This window comes from Ambystoma mexicanum, chromosome 9 (genome assembly GCF_040938575.1).
Source record: "Ambystoma mexicanum isolate Mex_15411 chromosome 9, UKY_AmexF1_1, whole genome shotgun sequence".
Taxonomy (NCBI): Eukaryota; Metazoa; Chordata; class Amphibia; order Caudata; family Ambystomatidae; genus Ambystoma; species Ambystoma mexicanum.
Window position 1 is genome coordinate 601182754 of NC_090931.1, and position 16868 is coordinate 601199621.

Genomic DNA, 16868 nt, shown 5'->3' on the forward strand with positions numbered 1-16868 from the left:
CTGTGCTAGTAATTCAAACTTTAATTCCTTCCTAGCATGCAATGCACACTTGGTAGGGTGCTCATTTCCTTTGTCTGAATAGTCACTCGGATAGTAAAATATGTAAATAGGTGCAAAGCATGAGACACATACAGTTTTGGACGGTTCATTGTTTGAGCTTGGGCTGTTGAGCAAAGGATGACTTTCAGATGTAGTCTTTGAAGTTGTTGCACATCACCGCTCAGCTGCACACAGAAATACTGTGTCTCTTCGCGTGCATCTGATTGGTGATATGCAACGTGCACCATAGCACCTCCCCTCAAGTTGAGGAGCCTCTGGTCTACACGGAACAGCGCTCCGGCAGGACAGTTTTTGGCAGAGTGCAGCTCCGTCTTGTTCCGGCCCAATTCCTCCCAGGCAAAACCTTCAAGCGATTTCGTAGGCAGTGGGGCATAGTAGGGATTTAGGTTTGCACCAGGCACTAAGCTAACGACTGCTGCGTGCGCCACAGAGCCCCTGGCGGAGAACATTTCTCGCAGGCGGAGGAGATGGCAGAGTGTTTGAAGAAAGGAATGCAGAAATCTGTAATGGCCTTCCGATTCTGCTACTAGTGTGGGACGGATCAGCGGCACTAGCTCAGGGCGCCAATCCTGGCCAAAAGATACACAGTTGGGACTGAAAGTCCTAGAGAACAGAAGGCGGCATTGCTAAAGGATCACAGAGTCCAAGACGTAAAGATGTGTGGGTACCAGCTCGCAGAAAAAGTGTACAATGCCATCAAGGAATGTAAGCCTGTGTGTTAAGTTGTGAGTTTGGGGTTATAAATAACCACTCAGGAGCCTTGTTAGATTTAGGTATCTTTAGTAAGTCCACAGGAACACAGGTAAGTACATTGGGAATAATACAGGATAAGTTCATAGGATAGAAGCATCCACCGGTCCCCCTGTGCCAAGCTTAAGTTTCCAACTGGCAATCCAGGAACACAGGCACTCACATCCAAACATTCCAACCAGAACACTCCATACCAAACATTCCAGACTCAGGCACACATACATACAGGGAATAGCCACATAGTCAGGATAGGTAAAACACAACAGTCCCAGAGAACAGAAGGCGGCATTGCTAAAGGATCACAGAGTCCAAGACGTAAAGATGTGTGGGTACCAGCTCGCAGAAAAAGTGTACAATGCCATCAAGGAATGTAAGCCTGTGCTTCCCCTGTGAAGCAGACAATGCCTTTTTTTATCAGAGTGCATGGATGACCGTTTCAGTGGAAATCTTAGGAGAAAGCGTTCGCTTCAGTACAGTTCCTCGCTCTCTGCATAAGCAGCCCTGATCATTCGCCTGTAATTGCAGTGTTCGGGAACCGCTGGCTGGAGGGCCTCTGATGCTGTTCACGCAAACATGGCGGGAAACGGCTTCACACCAAAGGGCCAGAACACAGAACTTCAAGAGGAAGACGTCACAAAGGATCATTACGAAGGTGTTGCAAGGAACTCGCTGGCATTATTGGCTTTTAGTGCACGTGTCGTGTACCCAGTGCTGGAAATGGGGGAACAATGTACTGGGGGGGAACCTCTCGTCCTTAGAGGGATGAGGCCGTGGGGAGGAGGGGACCGGGCCGTGGGGCTTGGCGCCAGGCCAGGTCATGCAATACACTATTTGATGGTAGAACCCAATCCTGGCGTTTTGCATATGGGAGCATAAGGATGTTCACACATTTAAATTTGAAACATGTCTTTTAGTGATACAGTAAGAAGCACTTTTGAGCGAATAATGGAAGTTAGGCTCTGCGGTTTTGATTGGTCACACTACTCACTGTAAAAAGCTGTCTGTACATTGCAGGACATATATACCAGTTTGGACAGCTACAACAAGTAAGTGAGACTAGGCTGTATTCGGGTTGGCGTGCTGAGTCTACTGAAAGTGTCTGCTTGTTGAAACGTGGGTTGGCTGTGCATGTGATAACTCTGCTTCAGGACAGATCTTGCTGAATAGCCTGAACTAAAGTCGAGTCATCACACGCACGAGCAACCCGCGCTTCACCGAGCAGACCGCTTTCAGAAGACCCGGCACCACTGCAGTGTCTTCTGAAAGCCGCCTGCTTGTTGAAGCGCGGGTTGCACGTCCGTGGGATAACGCGGCTTAAGAGGAGATCCATGAGTGTCGTGGGCAAGCCCTGGGTTTGGGGACAGGGCAGCGCTCCGTCTCGTTTCCGGCCCATTTCCTGCGCTGCGTGTACCCCGATGTCCCAAAACACAGATCACATCGGAAGTATCTTTTTTTTGCATTAGGGGGAACGTACTAACAATTTAGGGTTCTTGCTTTTTGGCTGGAGTCAGCACTATTTCTTAAAGTCCGCCCCCCCTACCTCCCCGAAGTGGCACACAGTAATAAGAACGGAATTTCGATGTTCTCTTACCTTCGCAAAAGGGCACTTCCCACTGCAACTCCTTAAATGTCATTATGTGCCATATAATAGGGAACATGCTTGCCTGTCCTGTTTTTACTTTGCATTCAGGGACTTGAAGTACTGCACTGTTAGGCGTTACCAGTGGCCTGTCAAAAAACCCCACAGACCTTAGACAAGGCAGAGCAAACAAAAAAAGCTCCACCTTAAGCAGAAATCAAAAGGGTGGCTGGCAGGATCACCAGTGATTACTAGTCCCAAGCCTGCAAAAAAATGGGAGAAGGACTAGAAGCTGGATGTTTGGAGGGCCACATGTAACACGCAAAGACACACAAAGAGGACACGTCCAAGTTAAAACAGGCACTGACAAAGCCAATAGTTTTGGCTTTTGGGTAGGCATGGGCTTGGCATTTGCCACACACTGCCATAACTGTGCTACCTGGTGATAAGACAACAGCTGGAGAATGGTGTAATTACCTGGGCATCAGCTAGCCATGCCTGGCACATGCTTATCTAATACGTATACATATGGCAAAACTGTTTGCTTTGTCCATACTTGTTTTTAACACGACTTCAGTGCAAGGAAGAGGTATAAATTAAGTAGCTCAAGGAACACTTGGTTAAGACATTTCTGTTACAACAGTAGCCCATTTATTGCTTCAATTAAACTTTCAATTTTCCGCAGCCTATTTAGAAAGAAAACTGGCAGGCTGAAGTTTGATGGTACTGCTTGACAGAGCTAGCTCAAAGATTCCAGGAGGATATGTTTTGGGCGGGGAGAAGCAGGCAGTGGGTGAGAACGGCCATAGGGATTATTAGCATGGCCATGAGCATGGGCGGATAAATAACCACACGCCATCCACCAGCTGCATCTACCGCCACACGGTCATCTCCCTCCGAACTGCGCTCCAATGAGCTCGTTTGGACTTCTAGGTGGTGTTAAAGAACCACCCAATAGCCAAAGCTAAAAAATAAAAAGGTGATGCATAGAGTCCCTGGAGCAAGCACATCTAAAAGAATGCCCCAATCCAAGTCCTTAGCAAACAGATTCAAAACACAACCCAATTATCCAGAACAGGGCCAGTAGTTTATTTCAACATGGCAGTAATACAATGTAACGAGTGCACCTCCTCGCCCATTCCTCCACTAGTAATACAATGTGTTAACCGAAAGGAGCCCATGAGACACAGAGTCTGTGACCAGAAGAATCTACACAGCATGCAACAGGCGTGAATATGGCCACACAAGGTGAATGGAAGGAGTGTAAAATTAAGAAGGGCCTGAAGCGGCGAGTACAAGATGTATGGTGGGCCGGAAGAGTCACAAGGGATCAGGAGGACTCAACCAGCCAAGAAACAAACTTTGTGGAAGAGCACTCGCAGAGACCGGAAACCTCTGGATAATTCTGCAGAAGCGTCTAATGTGCAGAGATGGTTCATGGGTTGCCGGGAGTTGCAGAGCGACTACGCAAGCGTTGCGACCTCGCACGACCATGCTGCAACCTTCACTCTGCCCGCCTCCACATTCAAGTCCAATACTGTAGAGACATCGAAATTACTGGGTCCTAACTTGCAGACCTGCAAGTCCCAGAGTGCAAAGGGGGGAAACGGGCCAGAGACATTAATTCCTGAATACAAATTGGGTGTTTTCGCATGCATACACTCCGACCATGCAATCTTCGCCAAAGTCGCAAATAGCTGTATAAAGCCCTCTAAGGATCCAAGCATCCCATTTTGAGCAGGTCTTGGTTGCAGACTCTTCTAGAATAAATCTGTCTTCTGGATGATCAGGAAGACAGAGTAAAGACTATGTTGAACTGCTTTCTTGTGTGCAAAGTGGCTCTGGAGTGCAGGATCATAAGGCAACCTGGGTTTGTTCCGCTCCTTGGCACAGACTTCATGATTGCCAGCTCAGCACTGTTGAGAGTTCCAAGATTGTAATGCTCCTGGTTCAGGTTTGAGGAAGGCACTGCAACTGGGGTTTGATCCCATCAGTCTCGGGAGGGGGTTTTCTTTGTGCCTCCCCCCACACCTCTTTACAGAGTGCAGCTTTGGAGGTCACTGGATTGGGAGATCCACAATGCTCCGGGATGATCAAATGGATATCGTGAAAGGACATCACGAATGAATCCTCAAACTGATAGGAGTCTTTCATGCTCTGGTGATCAACATGGTTTCTCTGGAATACATACACAGTCTGGGGCTTTTTCAGATACGTCATGGGGCCTAGGACCTTAGGAGGAGAAACCGCTTTGGCTGAACAACTACAGTGTATACATGTCTTACGCAATCTTTCCTTCCTCATGGGCGTTGGCTTTGAGGGAGGTGGTCCTCAGGGCATTATGCCAGAGATTTAAAACACTTTTCATCAATCCGTTTGTCCGTTAGAAGACCGAGTGGCTCCTGAGATACCGTTTGCATGTGCTGTATCTTCAGGCCTGGGGATACATGGTATAGTCTCTCCTTTCCAGCTTTCCATTACCTTTCCATTACTGTATGCAATTCCTCCAAGTCCCCTAACCCCTAGGCTGTTTATAAATGTCAGGCAGCATCTTATTATGTTGATGCAACGGGTCCTATTTTGACCCTATAGGAGTTTCCCTTTGCTCTCAAAGCTAGGAGCAACTCGACGCCAGACGTTCACAGTCCAACCTTTGGTAGTGGCTCTAGTTGAGGTGGTGATTTTGTCTCGCAGGACCTTGGCCTTGCCGGTGTAAGCTGTGTAGGGTAGCTACGAAGACATGGGTTGTCCAGAATGCTATCTGTCTATAGAGTAGTTTAGTTGCCATTCTGCGGTGTTCACTTATTCCAAGCACCTTTTTTTAAAATGGTGTTCAGAAAGTGAATCCGAACTTCATTTTCTCCCTCAGATTCGGACCTGTGCAGATTCTGCTATTCCATCAGGGAAACCCTCTCTAAATGTACCCAAGGCCTCATTTTGAGCCTGCCGCAGCGGCATGAACAGGGCAACACAGTCTGTCCCACTGCAAATATGTCAAAACAAAAGAGGTGATGGCTGGAAGTTTTAGAATTAATCTTAACCTCTGTAATTGCTCTGGGCAACAGTCCATACCATCGTTCTTTGCCTGCCAAGCCATTACAGAAGGGGAAAGACCATGTGCAAATAAGGCTTGGTCCCAACCCAAAGGGGGCAGTCCAGCCTGCACTGCTTGCTTTATGCATGAGACCACAAGCATCGCCAAACATGTTTCGGCTTCATTGGGCATCATCAGTGAGGAGTAGCATGGGTCTCTAGGCCCAGCAGGCACAGGGCCTATGCCTGGTCATACCCGTCCCATTCGGGGTGACTACAGCAAAACAAAAAGGTGATGGCTGGAAGGTTTATAATTAATCCTAACCTCTGGCACTGCTAGGGGCAACCCTCCAGATCGTTCTTCGCCAGCCAAGCCAAGACAAAAGGGGAAGGCCATATGCAAATCGGGCTTGGTCCCACCACAAAAGGGGCAGGCCAGCCTGAACTCCTAGGGGGCAGCCTACTGTGCTACATTTTCAGTGCATCCCCAGACATGAGTAGGGTCACTAAGCAATGGGGACCTAAACCAGTATAAAACTGATGGCGTTCCTCATTGCAATGCACCACTTCTTTTGCAGCCCCTGCAATGTCCACCAGTTCCCCCAGGCATTCATGAAATCTGCACACAACCCTAAACAACAGAGTACAAGAGTTCATACAGAGCCTCTACATTAGGGGTGTCACGGTATTAGTTTTATGACGGTACGATAACCTTCTTGCCAAATGACGGTATATCATGGTTATCGCGGTATAGCAGGTGGAGTTAACTCATTTTAACAAATATTTTCTAAAAGGTCATAAATTGTCAGATTTATCATCACAAACAAAACCAGGCACCCAGGGCCAGAATTGGGCTTTTCAACATACTTTCCACTGAAATGCCACCCCTTGCTTCCACCAAACACACGTGTGAAGAGGAGGAGGGGATTGTGGGGGGGGGGAGCACTGCTGCGACTGGCAAAGCAAACTGAATAGCTTTTCTTAAGTGGTCATTTAGGCTTTTAGCTCCCCCTCTGGCTACTGGTGAAGATGAACATGTTGCCATCTTGATAACCTGCATGCCACAGATCAATGGTGGCTGATGGTAGTATGTGCTTGTGCGCATACACACTCTCTTTACGTTACAGCCTTTAGTTTACTTGCGGGCCAAAAGGTGTTCAGTAATCACGGACATGTTACCCTTTGGAATGGCAGCAGGGAATACCCACAGGGATGAGTAAATTTTGCAGTGTGACTTATTATATGTAAATTCAATGATAGAACCAGGGAAATCCCCCATTGTCTTATGTTTAGAAAACATTAGACATTATAAATATATAAACCCCAAATCCGCGAACCCAAAGTGAACCCTTTTCCTTCTTGGCACTGTATTTATTCTTCCTATTGCTAACATATTGATTTTATGTCAGGCATGTGTGGTTTATGGAATGGCATTAAAAACTGCTCCAACTGAAACCACTTGGCAGGCGGCACATCCAACAGTGCAAGACCAAGACTGCGCAGCACTTGCTTACTGCAGCCTTTTGCAAATCAGATTGAAAAGCACACTTAACGGTATAAACGGTATACCGGTATAAACAATGTGACGGTTATTATTGTTCAATTAAGTGGTTCACGGTATCTTTAACGGTATACCGTTATACCGTTACATCCCTACTCTACATGCATGCGCAGTTAACTGTCTTCTAGTTGACACCCACACAACTTTGACCATTACACAAGAGTGTAATCACAGTGCTGGAATATAATGAAGGCAAATACCATTTACTTTCACTGACACGAAAAGGACGGACCAACTGTTGAGTTAATCTATCATTTTGCAACATCAGTGCCTGTTATGTATATGCCAGTGTCACTTTGAGCAGGTGGATTAGAGACACTGTTTCATTGGTGTGTCGTCCAATATTCCTCTTTTTATATGGATTCAGGAAAGATCCACAATGGAAATGGCAGTTTCATAGGTGATGACTCCTTGGGCTTCCCCAACCCATTGCATACTTCGTTTGCAACTTCTTGTTTACAGGGGCCGTAGATTGAGCTTGATTTGCTTGACTCATAATTAAAATAACGTGGAACATATATGTTTTTGTATTTAAGATCAGTGTTGCAGTAAATGCGACAGGGTAAGGAGCTTGACCCAGTCAGGCGGAGGACATGGGGGCTGTTCATAGCCTAGGCAGGTGGCAAGGTCTTCACCACAACCAGTCTTGCCCCCCAGGAGGGTTGGGAGGACCCCGGTTTCTGCCCGGCCTTTATGCACCATGTTGAATGAATCTGTGCCACTTTCAATCACACAATACCTTTCCGCCTTGCTGCCAACCCAAGCTCTTTGACTCGTTTCAGAAATACAAAGAGCAACAGGTCTTGCTAATAGCAGAGACTGCCGCAATCTGGAGAGAGACTGGCGGGCCACCCAACATTTCTGAAGCACCAGCACTGACAGAGCTCCTTGCCAAGCGTAAGCAAATATACTTACCGCAGCAGGAGAAGGAAGCAGAACAGACCGTGAACCTGAATTCCAGTGTCACATGGAAAAAGGGTGTTCGGTGGGGAGGCAGACTAATGGAGGGGAAGGGAAAACCCTGGCTCACGAAGAGCAGAGCGAGGGGTGTGAGGGCGAGTTCAAGATGAGAGGAAGCAGTCAGTGTCCAAATGGTGAAAGGGCAGTGAAGAGGAGCACTGAGCATATTTTGGAAGAGGTCACTGATTAAGGGTAGAGCGAGAAAGAGGGGTGAGTGAGAGGGAGCGGGGGATGGAAGGAGGAGATCAGAGAGAGGGCGGATGGAAACAGGAGAGCATAGAGACGGGGGGGAGAGAGTAGAGGGGTGAGTGGAAAGGAGAGGGGGAGGATGTGGGAGAACTTGGGGAGAAGGAAGGAGAGAGACGAGACCAGGTGCACATCGGAGGGACAGACTAGGAGAGTAGATGAAGAAAGGAAGTGAGAGGTAGAGCGTTGGAGGAAGGCAGGCAAGAGCAGAAAAGAGTGGAGATTAGTAACAGGAGGGAAAGGAGAGGGAGCAAGTAGGTGAAAGTGGCTGGTGTTGAAGATGCACGACATTGGCAATCCTTTACAAGGTGATCAAGTGCACTAGCTAGATGGGGAACCCCTTCGAGAACTCCGGAGCGAGACCGAGAAGGCTATGACCTTTAGGCTCTCATGACAGTCAGCTTTGAGATAGTAGGGGTTACCTGGTGCTAGTTGCCATCCTGGGGCCTAGGGATGTCTTGGCTAAGGGGATGGGAGCCCACAGGGGGACGGGATTGGGATGACCACTAGTATTTCCCCTAGCCCCCGTAAACTACATTGAGAAAGCAGCACATCTCACGTTGGTCTTTAATAAAAAAAACACTTGGAAGTCTGGGAGTTTCTATGGCCATGTGTGAATATTATGGCATATGCACTGTTATTTTCAAATACTGTTACACCACAAAGCCAGTTAGGTTTGGGTACTCAACTGGACGTACTGTGTCAACAAAGTTTCTGGTTTTCCTTGTCACTGTCCTTAGTTCCCTCACTCAATCTCTCAGAAGTTATTTGGCGTTGGCAATTTGAAGGCTTGCATATTGTCCATGCATGTTCTATGATTCGATCTTTCCACTGGGCGCGGTGGGTGGGGCTGGGTATCCAAAATAGCAGTACGTTTATTTTTACAAACCTGCAGGTAACTGGGCGCTGGTAGTGTGAAGTACAAGAGCATAAAGCAGTAAGTGTTGAGTGACTGAGGTGAAAAAGACAAGGAAGTTAAAGAGCCAAGTCTTGAGGTATTTTCTGAAAGATTTGTAGGATGGATCAGCTCGGAGTGTTTACAACATAGCGTCTCCCCGTCAGGCACGTGTGATGCACCTCAATCGTAAGACTATGAAGAGGGAGAGTACATCCAGAAGTAATGAAAATTACCAGTAAGTAATCGATGCATTAACCTCTGAGAAAATGTCTTCTTGATTTAACAGCATAATTTAAGGGAGGGAAACCAGGCACTTTACCACAAGACCACAACTGGTCAATGGACTGGTAGAAGATATGAGACCACGCCACTCAATGATAACACAATCAGTGGCTGGGTACCATTCTTAGCCCGACAGCCTGCTATGGGTAGATCAAGTCTATAATGCAACTTTAAGGGTCTGCAGGATTTCAAGCAAGTGACTTTAATCATCACTCATGTGACCACTATCTTCATTTCTTAAAGAGAAATTTTATCGTCGGAGCTTATTCTGTATTAAGCACAAATACAATATTTTACTCTAAAGACACTGCGACTATCCTTCAGATAGTGCCACTTATCCCAAAGGGAGCATCGCTTTCCATGAGGCTAGGGAGGCAAGTCCGCTAACCAATAGTCCCCCTAGGAACCAATAGTCCCCCTACGGGTGGTAACATGCGGGAGGATCTCATGGGGAGGGAGTCCTCTCCTGGGGATAAGGGCTCAATTGGGGCACAACCCCTGTGAAACACCATATAGGCTGACGATAACGCCCAAATCCATCAACACAAGATCACCTCTGAAACTGTGTTACTGTGAGATATCTAACTCATCTGGTGACAAAAGTACTGAGATGAAGCTCTCAAAACCACTACATTTGAGCAGCGCGAAAGCTAGAACAATTGCTGCCAATTGGAAGGACACTACGCAGGGGCCATCCCCGCTATTTAAACTGAACAGCAAAGACGGACTGTGTTCTTCGTCATCCGCTGACCCATCCAGCAGTGCCCTGTGTGGCTCTGGCAAGCTGGAAGCTGCGAGACAACCAGAGGGTCAACCAGAGGGTCAACCAGGCGACCGAGGCTGTGAAGACGAACAGCGTGACGCCCGAGAAGTGCCTCGCGAGTCTGTTGTGAACCGGCATGATAAACCTGCAAAGACTGAGTGGCACGAGCTGTAGTGGCTGGACCGTACGGTCCAAAAACGGTGCCGAGACCACCTATCTGAGTTTACAGCAGAGCCGCGTAGGTGAATATGAGGAGAGTGCAAGAGCCCGTGGAGGAGGCGTAACCTGTCACAGCCAGACCAAGGGGTCCGACAGCTACACCGTAGTGGTTCACGATAGCTCGAGGTAGAGAGAGGCAAGACGCGGGGGACATCTAAAGCAAGAAGTAAAACTAAGAAGTGTGGACCCGTGACACCAGGCGAAACTGGTGAAGAGTTTGCGAGAAGAGAACAGGAACGCGTACAAGTCCATGAGGGGGCCCAGGAAGTTACAAGAATATAAGTCAAAGAAATCGAAAAACCCATAACCAATTTTGTAATAAAGTTCCCAGGCCAGTTCCACAAAAGCACGGAGCTGGAGAATCGAGGGGGACTTCAATAACAGCTTTATCGTCCTAGTGGGGGCAGATCAAGAACTGTACAAAACCTAGAGGTAGTGAAACAGGGAGCTACAAGCCTTACTACGAAAGTAGAACGACATTGGGCAACCAGCTAGGAGAAGGGAGTCATTCTAGCCCCACAAGAACTTTATGTGACTGTTTATTTTCGGTTAGACCACAGAACATCTGGGGAACTTTTGCTTGAAGAACTTGATGCATTTGGATGCTTTACATCCAGGAGGAGAGAGCCATTCTCCTGACATACGAACTCTAGTTGGACTTTATGGTATTTGGTTGCAATGACAGGGAGAGAGTAGGAGCCTTTGTGGCCTTTGTGACTGGGATGGTGCCTTTTTGTTTTGACTCAGACTTCCTGACGAGCACCTGAGTTTCTATAGTTTAGGTAGGGAAAACCCTGTAGAGGTAGGGTTAGATAGGTTTTATTTATTCAATAAAAGTCTTTAGCAAACACTATGGCACCACTTGGTCAGTCTTCATTCCCTGTAGCCACAACACATACATTTATTGGAACTTCAAAAAAATCTAAAATGTGGCTTCTTCATGCATTACACAGACAGAAACATAGAACTACACTAAATCCATCCAGCAGAATTTGTATTGGGTGCAGATATATCACTAGATACAATTTACAGGGAATAGCTAGCCATAGTTTTCTTTTATTTAAATATGTTTTCTTACATTTTCATTTCAGCTTTTTGACATTTCTTTTGCAATTCGAAATCTGCATTTTCTTATTACTATATTTGAGAGAAATCAAGATTTTCGTTTCTAGCATTTAAAAGGTTTTACCCACCCCCAAGGTTTACAGGCAAAGAATTCCAGTTTCGATGCGAGTTTGTGGACATACAAAATATTTTAATATTCGAAACGGGAGAAGTAGGTTTTAAAGAAGCTAAACCTACATGAACTGTAGCAATGCAATTAAAAATCAAAAGGAAGAGTGAAAAAGTGAAGGAAGTAGCAGGTTTCATTTAATGTTTGACATATGCTGGCCATTTGAAAGCAATTTTTATAAGGAAAAAAAGGGAAGACAAAATGTACGATCTTGCCTTGAAGATAATGTTGCTAGACTACCAGAGACTTAAGATGCCACATAGACCCCAGAAGTAGTCCTTCCAAAGAACTGACCAGGGTGGGCTTGAAAGCCACCAATCGAAAACGTGTTTACTTAATGAAGGCATCAACTTTACAAGAGTCAGTTGTTTTTGGCTGGTTTTCATTTGAAAAAGTACTTTGCATTATCTGCAGCTTTAGAGTGAAGGATGATGGTCTACAGTAAACTGATGGAAAGCTTCTTTACGGAGCGAAAAAGCCGTTGCTTGAAGAAGATTGTTTTTTGTTGATGTGCACATTTTTGCTCGCTGACATGTTTAAATAGGATGTCCTTGCAAAATATATATAAATATGCCTGCACCTAAAGCAACTTTTGGATTGCAAACATGCCGAGGCCTGATTTCACCTGCAGAGCCAGTGAGGTAGATTACATTTTCTTTCATTCACTGGTGGACATTTCAGAAGGACAAGGCTGAGAACATTTTGCTGAACAGAACATATCAGCAGAGACCATTCTGAAGTCCCTTTTCAATATATTTGTAAATACTAAAGACAAGGAATATGGCATGCCACAGAATGACTATTGAAATTATCCAATAATTATGTTCTAAGGCCCAAGCACCTGGAATATGTTATTCACAAAAGAACACAGCCTTGGTCTCAAAAACTCACTCTCGCAACTCTGAACCATAAAGAGAACTGGATTTATTAACATTTCCTTATAATTCAGATATCATGTGTCAAGTAAATGTGTTTAAATGAGATTTGTATTCAAGGACTAAATTCACTATGTATTTTTCAGTACTTAAGAATGTAAAATATATGGGCTATTGCCACATCATGTAAAGTATCACTGTGTATCATTTCAGAGAATAGATTAGCATAGGTTTCATTTTACCCAGAATAATGTGAGATTTAGATTCATGTAGGTACTACCATTGAAAGTTCCATGTTACTCTGCAATTCCCATTATTCACTTTAAACCACAAAGAACAAACGCACTGTAAATTTTGGCCCAGACACATTTCCATTGGCTAAATAGGAGTTTGAAACTGTTAAAAAAGGGAACTAGAACTCCTTTGTTGATTCAGATTCCCAGGTCTAACAGCGCCCATGAATATAATGGGCCTGCACAGAACCAGTGAAGGGTATACAGTCTTTATAACAAACATTTTATGTAGAATGCAAATATATATTGAACATGTGGGGGTGGGGTAAAGGGTTAAATCCTGTAGGGAAACAGTTGGGGTGGGTTTTAGGGGTGGGAAACGGGGGTTGGCCCACCCCAAAAAAGAAAACAGTTACGTTTTGTCATAAAATGTTTCTTATATGTGCATCCGTTATAAAATTAGTCGTTATAAAGACATGTAACCCTAGTGAACTATCGCGCTGATTTTGGTTTCTAAGGAGACAGCCTTACAAACCTACCCCCAGATATCAACTAAGAATTCAGCTTTTGGCTTCAAACGGCTTGTCATAATTAATCAAACGCCAGGCCCCGCATGAAAGGTGTTAGCCGCGGTCGAGAGAAAGGTTACTGAACTCTATACACAGCAAGACGACATTCTGCCTCAATACACCTCGATAGCGTGAAAAAGGAGTATGTAGGAGAGGCACAACCAGTGAAAGAGTCATCAACTTAACATTAGCAACATAAATAGAAAGTAACATGAGGAACATCTTAAATCCAATGTTTAATCATTAAAATAATTGCAGCGTCGCGATGCAAGCTCAGATCAGCACAAAATATTTACATTTTGTAGCTAGAAGCAATATCTACCTAATTATGCCAAAAGAATACATCTTGTGCCAGATTAAGAATAGGCAAAACATGTTTTAAAAAACCAACATCTGGCCACAGTGTGATTGCTCAAGAGTAATTATGTGCACCGATATCTAGATTACAGTGGTAAGAGTTATATTAAGATAGCAGGTTCTAATAAAAAAAGTACGTCCAAAAATGAAATTGGCATTGTAATATTACGAGTGATTCACCCCCCTCCCTTTCGGTGTGTCATGGGACTAAAAACCACACCTAGTCACAAGGAAGGGGAGGAGTCAGAAAGATATATAAATTGCATGCACACAGGACAAAGGATTATTGTGGAATATGGGATATTGAACATTGAGGATTTTGGTAACTAACTGTAGATGGAAGATTAGAGCTGATATTATTTGATGGACTGACCCGTGCATATTGGAGACCAGCCCATTTAGAGAAGCCCATTGAGAGAAGGATGGTGTGACTAATCCTTGGATCCCGTCCCTTCTCCCATTGGGGGCTAGGAGGGCCTTCACATGGGGCGAGGGCGGTGCGGACACCTGGGGGTGGTACATCATGGGGGGGAATCTCTTATGGGACGAGGCACGACATTACAGGGAGAACGTGGTATATTAATACCCCTTTACCCACCCCCTTAACCCCTTACCCTCTTCAGGGCAACCTCCTCCATGTATAAGGTACAATATACCAACTCCTTACCATACACCGAGACGAGGAAGATTAGGGACTACCATGTGAGCATTGTTACTTGAAAACAGACGAAGAGGCCCGGAGTAATGCAGAATACTTTGCAGGTTCAAACAGCGCGGTCTAGTCAATGTGGACAATCTGAAGTAGAACAGAGTATAAAAATAGAAGTACTGGGAATGGCGTTGAGCCTTCCCTAGAGGAACCACGAGAGCAAGCAGATACGAAGGCAGACTGTGATGCTGAGGCGGGAGCAATCAGAAGTGGAGAGGGTCCGGAACGGTAGGACAGTTCAATACACCTGGAAGAATAAGCTCCTGGCGTCGGATCGGACTGGAGAACGCGAGAAGGAAACGTCACGCTCCCCAGAGGAAAATTTTGACTGCAGAGCTGCTCCAGACCGACTATGAAGGCCAGGGAAACCCCACAGCAGACCGTAGACGCCCCGGAAGACCAGAAACCACAGCGGATTCGGAAAAAAAAGTATGCTGTTGTCGGGGAGGGACAAGGGCTCCAAGAATCTGGTGAAAAACCTGGAAGGGTGAGCAAAACCCAGTAGACAGGGTCTGGGACCCTGACAGAGGTGACAGAACAGGACATATCCAAAAACGCCCTATGATACTTGGCAGGAAAGTACACAAAGTATCCCATAAAGTGAAATATAAGTCGGAAAGGCAAGTCTGGTACTCGCACCCATATGAGGATTAGATCATTGGGAATCTTCATAGTCTTCTCAGTTCCTGGCAGGTTAGTGAACCAGGTTGGCTCTGAAAGAAGCCGAAAAGAAACCAGGGGAAGGAAGTCATTCGCCCAGGTGTTTGTGAACATCATACCAAGTCAAGAGAAGTGGGACATTCTCTCGGTACTTTGAAGTTGAAGAAAAACCAAGAGAAAGGTGCCATATCCCCTGGTGTTTGGGACGGTGTCCGGTCATCATTTCAAATTCAAAAGGATTGAATGCAATACATTTGAATCAAAAGGACTGAAAAAAAAGACTAAATTCCTTTTTTTAAATGTATTTTTATTTGGTTTGGGTATAGGTAAAATTTGTGTTTTTTTGGCCGAAAAACAGGGGTCTCGTGGAGGACCCCCCCCACCGCCCAAAAAAAAGTGCATTTGATTTTTTTTTTTCCTCGGTCCTTTTGTTTCGAAAGTATTGCATTTTGAAACTTTGTGTTCGATTCTTTAACCCGCATCCGTTTGGTACAATTTTGGAAAGCCAAAAGAGGAGAGAGATTTGCTTGGCATGGTGAGGACCCAACAACCTTTTTGCCACAGGGTTGTGCATTCTTTAGAAGTTGTTTTTCCATCATTTTGAACTTTGTTTTACGAGTTGAAAGTTTCAATCTCACATTCTGAAGAAGAAAGGCATTCTTCTGAACCAAAGATGATATAATTCCCCTTAGTTTGAGTTCCTAGTGTAAGGGTTCGAAATAAGCTTTGATACGACGGTGGACTTTTTCTTTGGACATCCTGACTGACTCCTTAGATTATTCTTTGAGGCAGGGAAACCCCTCTTATTATTAGGGGCTGTTATGTTTTCCCCCAACCCTCATTTCTTTAATGTTTATAGCAATAAATATGTCACCATTGTGTCGATCTCTTCTGCCCCCTTACAATGTTCAGTCTACGTTTTGGAACTGTATTTCCAGATAGCCACCTGAAAAGAGGGTTGCTGATAGAATTATCCCAGGCTGACTGTCTACAGCTGATTCTCCAAATAAGAAGACACATCTCAGAAGATAAATTAAACCGCAACAAGCCCCAAACTAACCATTAAACTAACTAATTTTAACCAGGCTAAAAATGGGAAAATCAAGGACACTGAATACAGGGGAATGTAATTTGAGAAATGAACACAAGTGCTGATATTTAAAATGCCCAGTTTTCCTCTAGTTACATTGTACACAAAGGGAAATGTTACCTCTTTGAAACCCAATGCATTTTGTATTGAGGAACGAAATTTAAAACTGAATGCATTTTGGTACTACTGAAGACTTGCCTTTGTACAATTAAGAACCATATGAAAGAGAATATAGGGCTGAATCCGGTGTAGACTGTCGTCAGAGATATCATGCTTTAAAGCAGCCAGAAGGAGGCCTCGTCATTGATGAAGTGTTTAATCCCTGCAGTGCCTGATCTTTAAATGCACAAATATACTCATGTGGGAAGGGCAAACGGGGCTCTGACGTTGTACATGTTACCGGAGAAGACCAAAAACACATGCAACTGAAAACTACACAAGCTCATAAAATGCTGTGCATGTATGCATAGATTGACAGCAGCACAGGCAAATAGATTGAAAACAGTGCACATACACAAGTGAAATTAAAGCTGCATACTTCACTGTAGTGAGTCACACACATACACACGTATAGACTGAAAGTAACACTCATGCTTACTGAAAGTTGCACAAACATTGAGAAAGCTACACACGTATTTTGAGAACAAGGTACACATGTGCGTTCAGAACAGGGTAATCAAATCCTTGAAAGCATTAATTCGAATTCAAACCTGCAGGAGCCAAATTAAGCTGACCATTGTCTACAGTAAATGACCTGCACATAGCCCATTCATTCATTCATTACCTCACA

General features: G+C 45.0%; 1 protein-coding gene across 5 annotated transcripts in view; it reads right to left on the reverse strand.

Annotated features, from left to right (window-relative positions):
- ABR (ABR activator of RhoGEF and GTPase) overlaps nt 1-16868 on the reverse strand; it is a 1582060-nt gene that overhangs the window by 654717 nt on the left and 910475 nt on the right. The gene's annotated exons all lie outside the window — the stretch shown is intronic.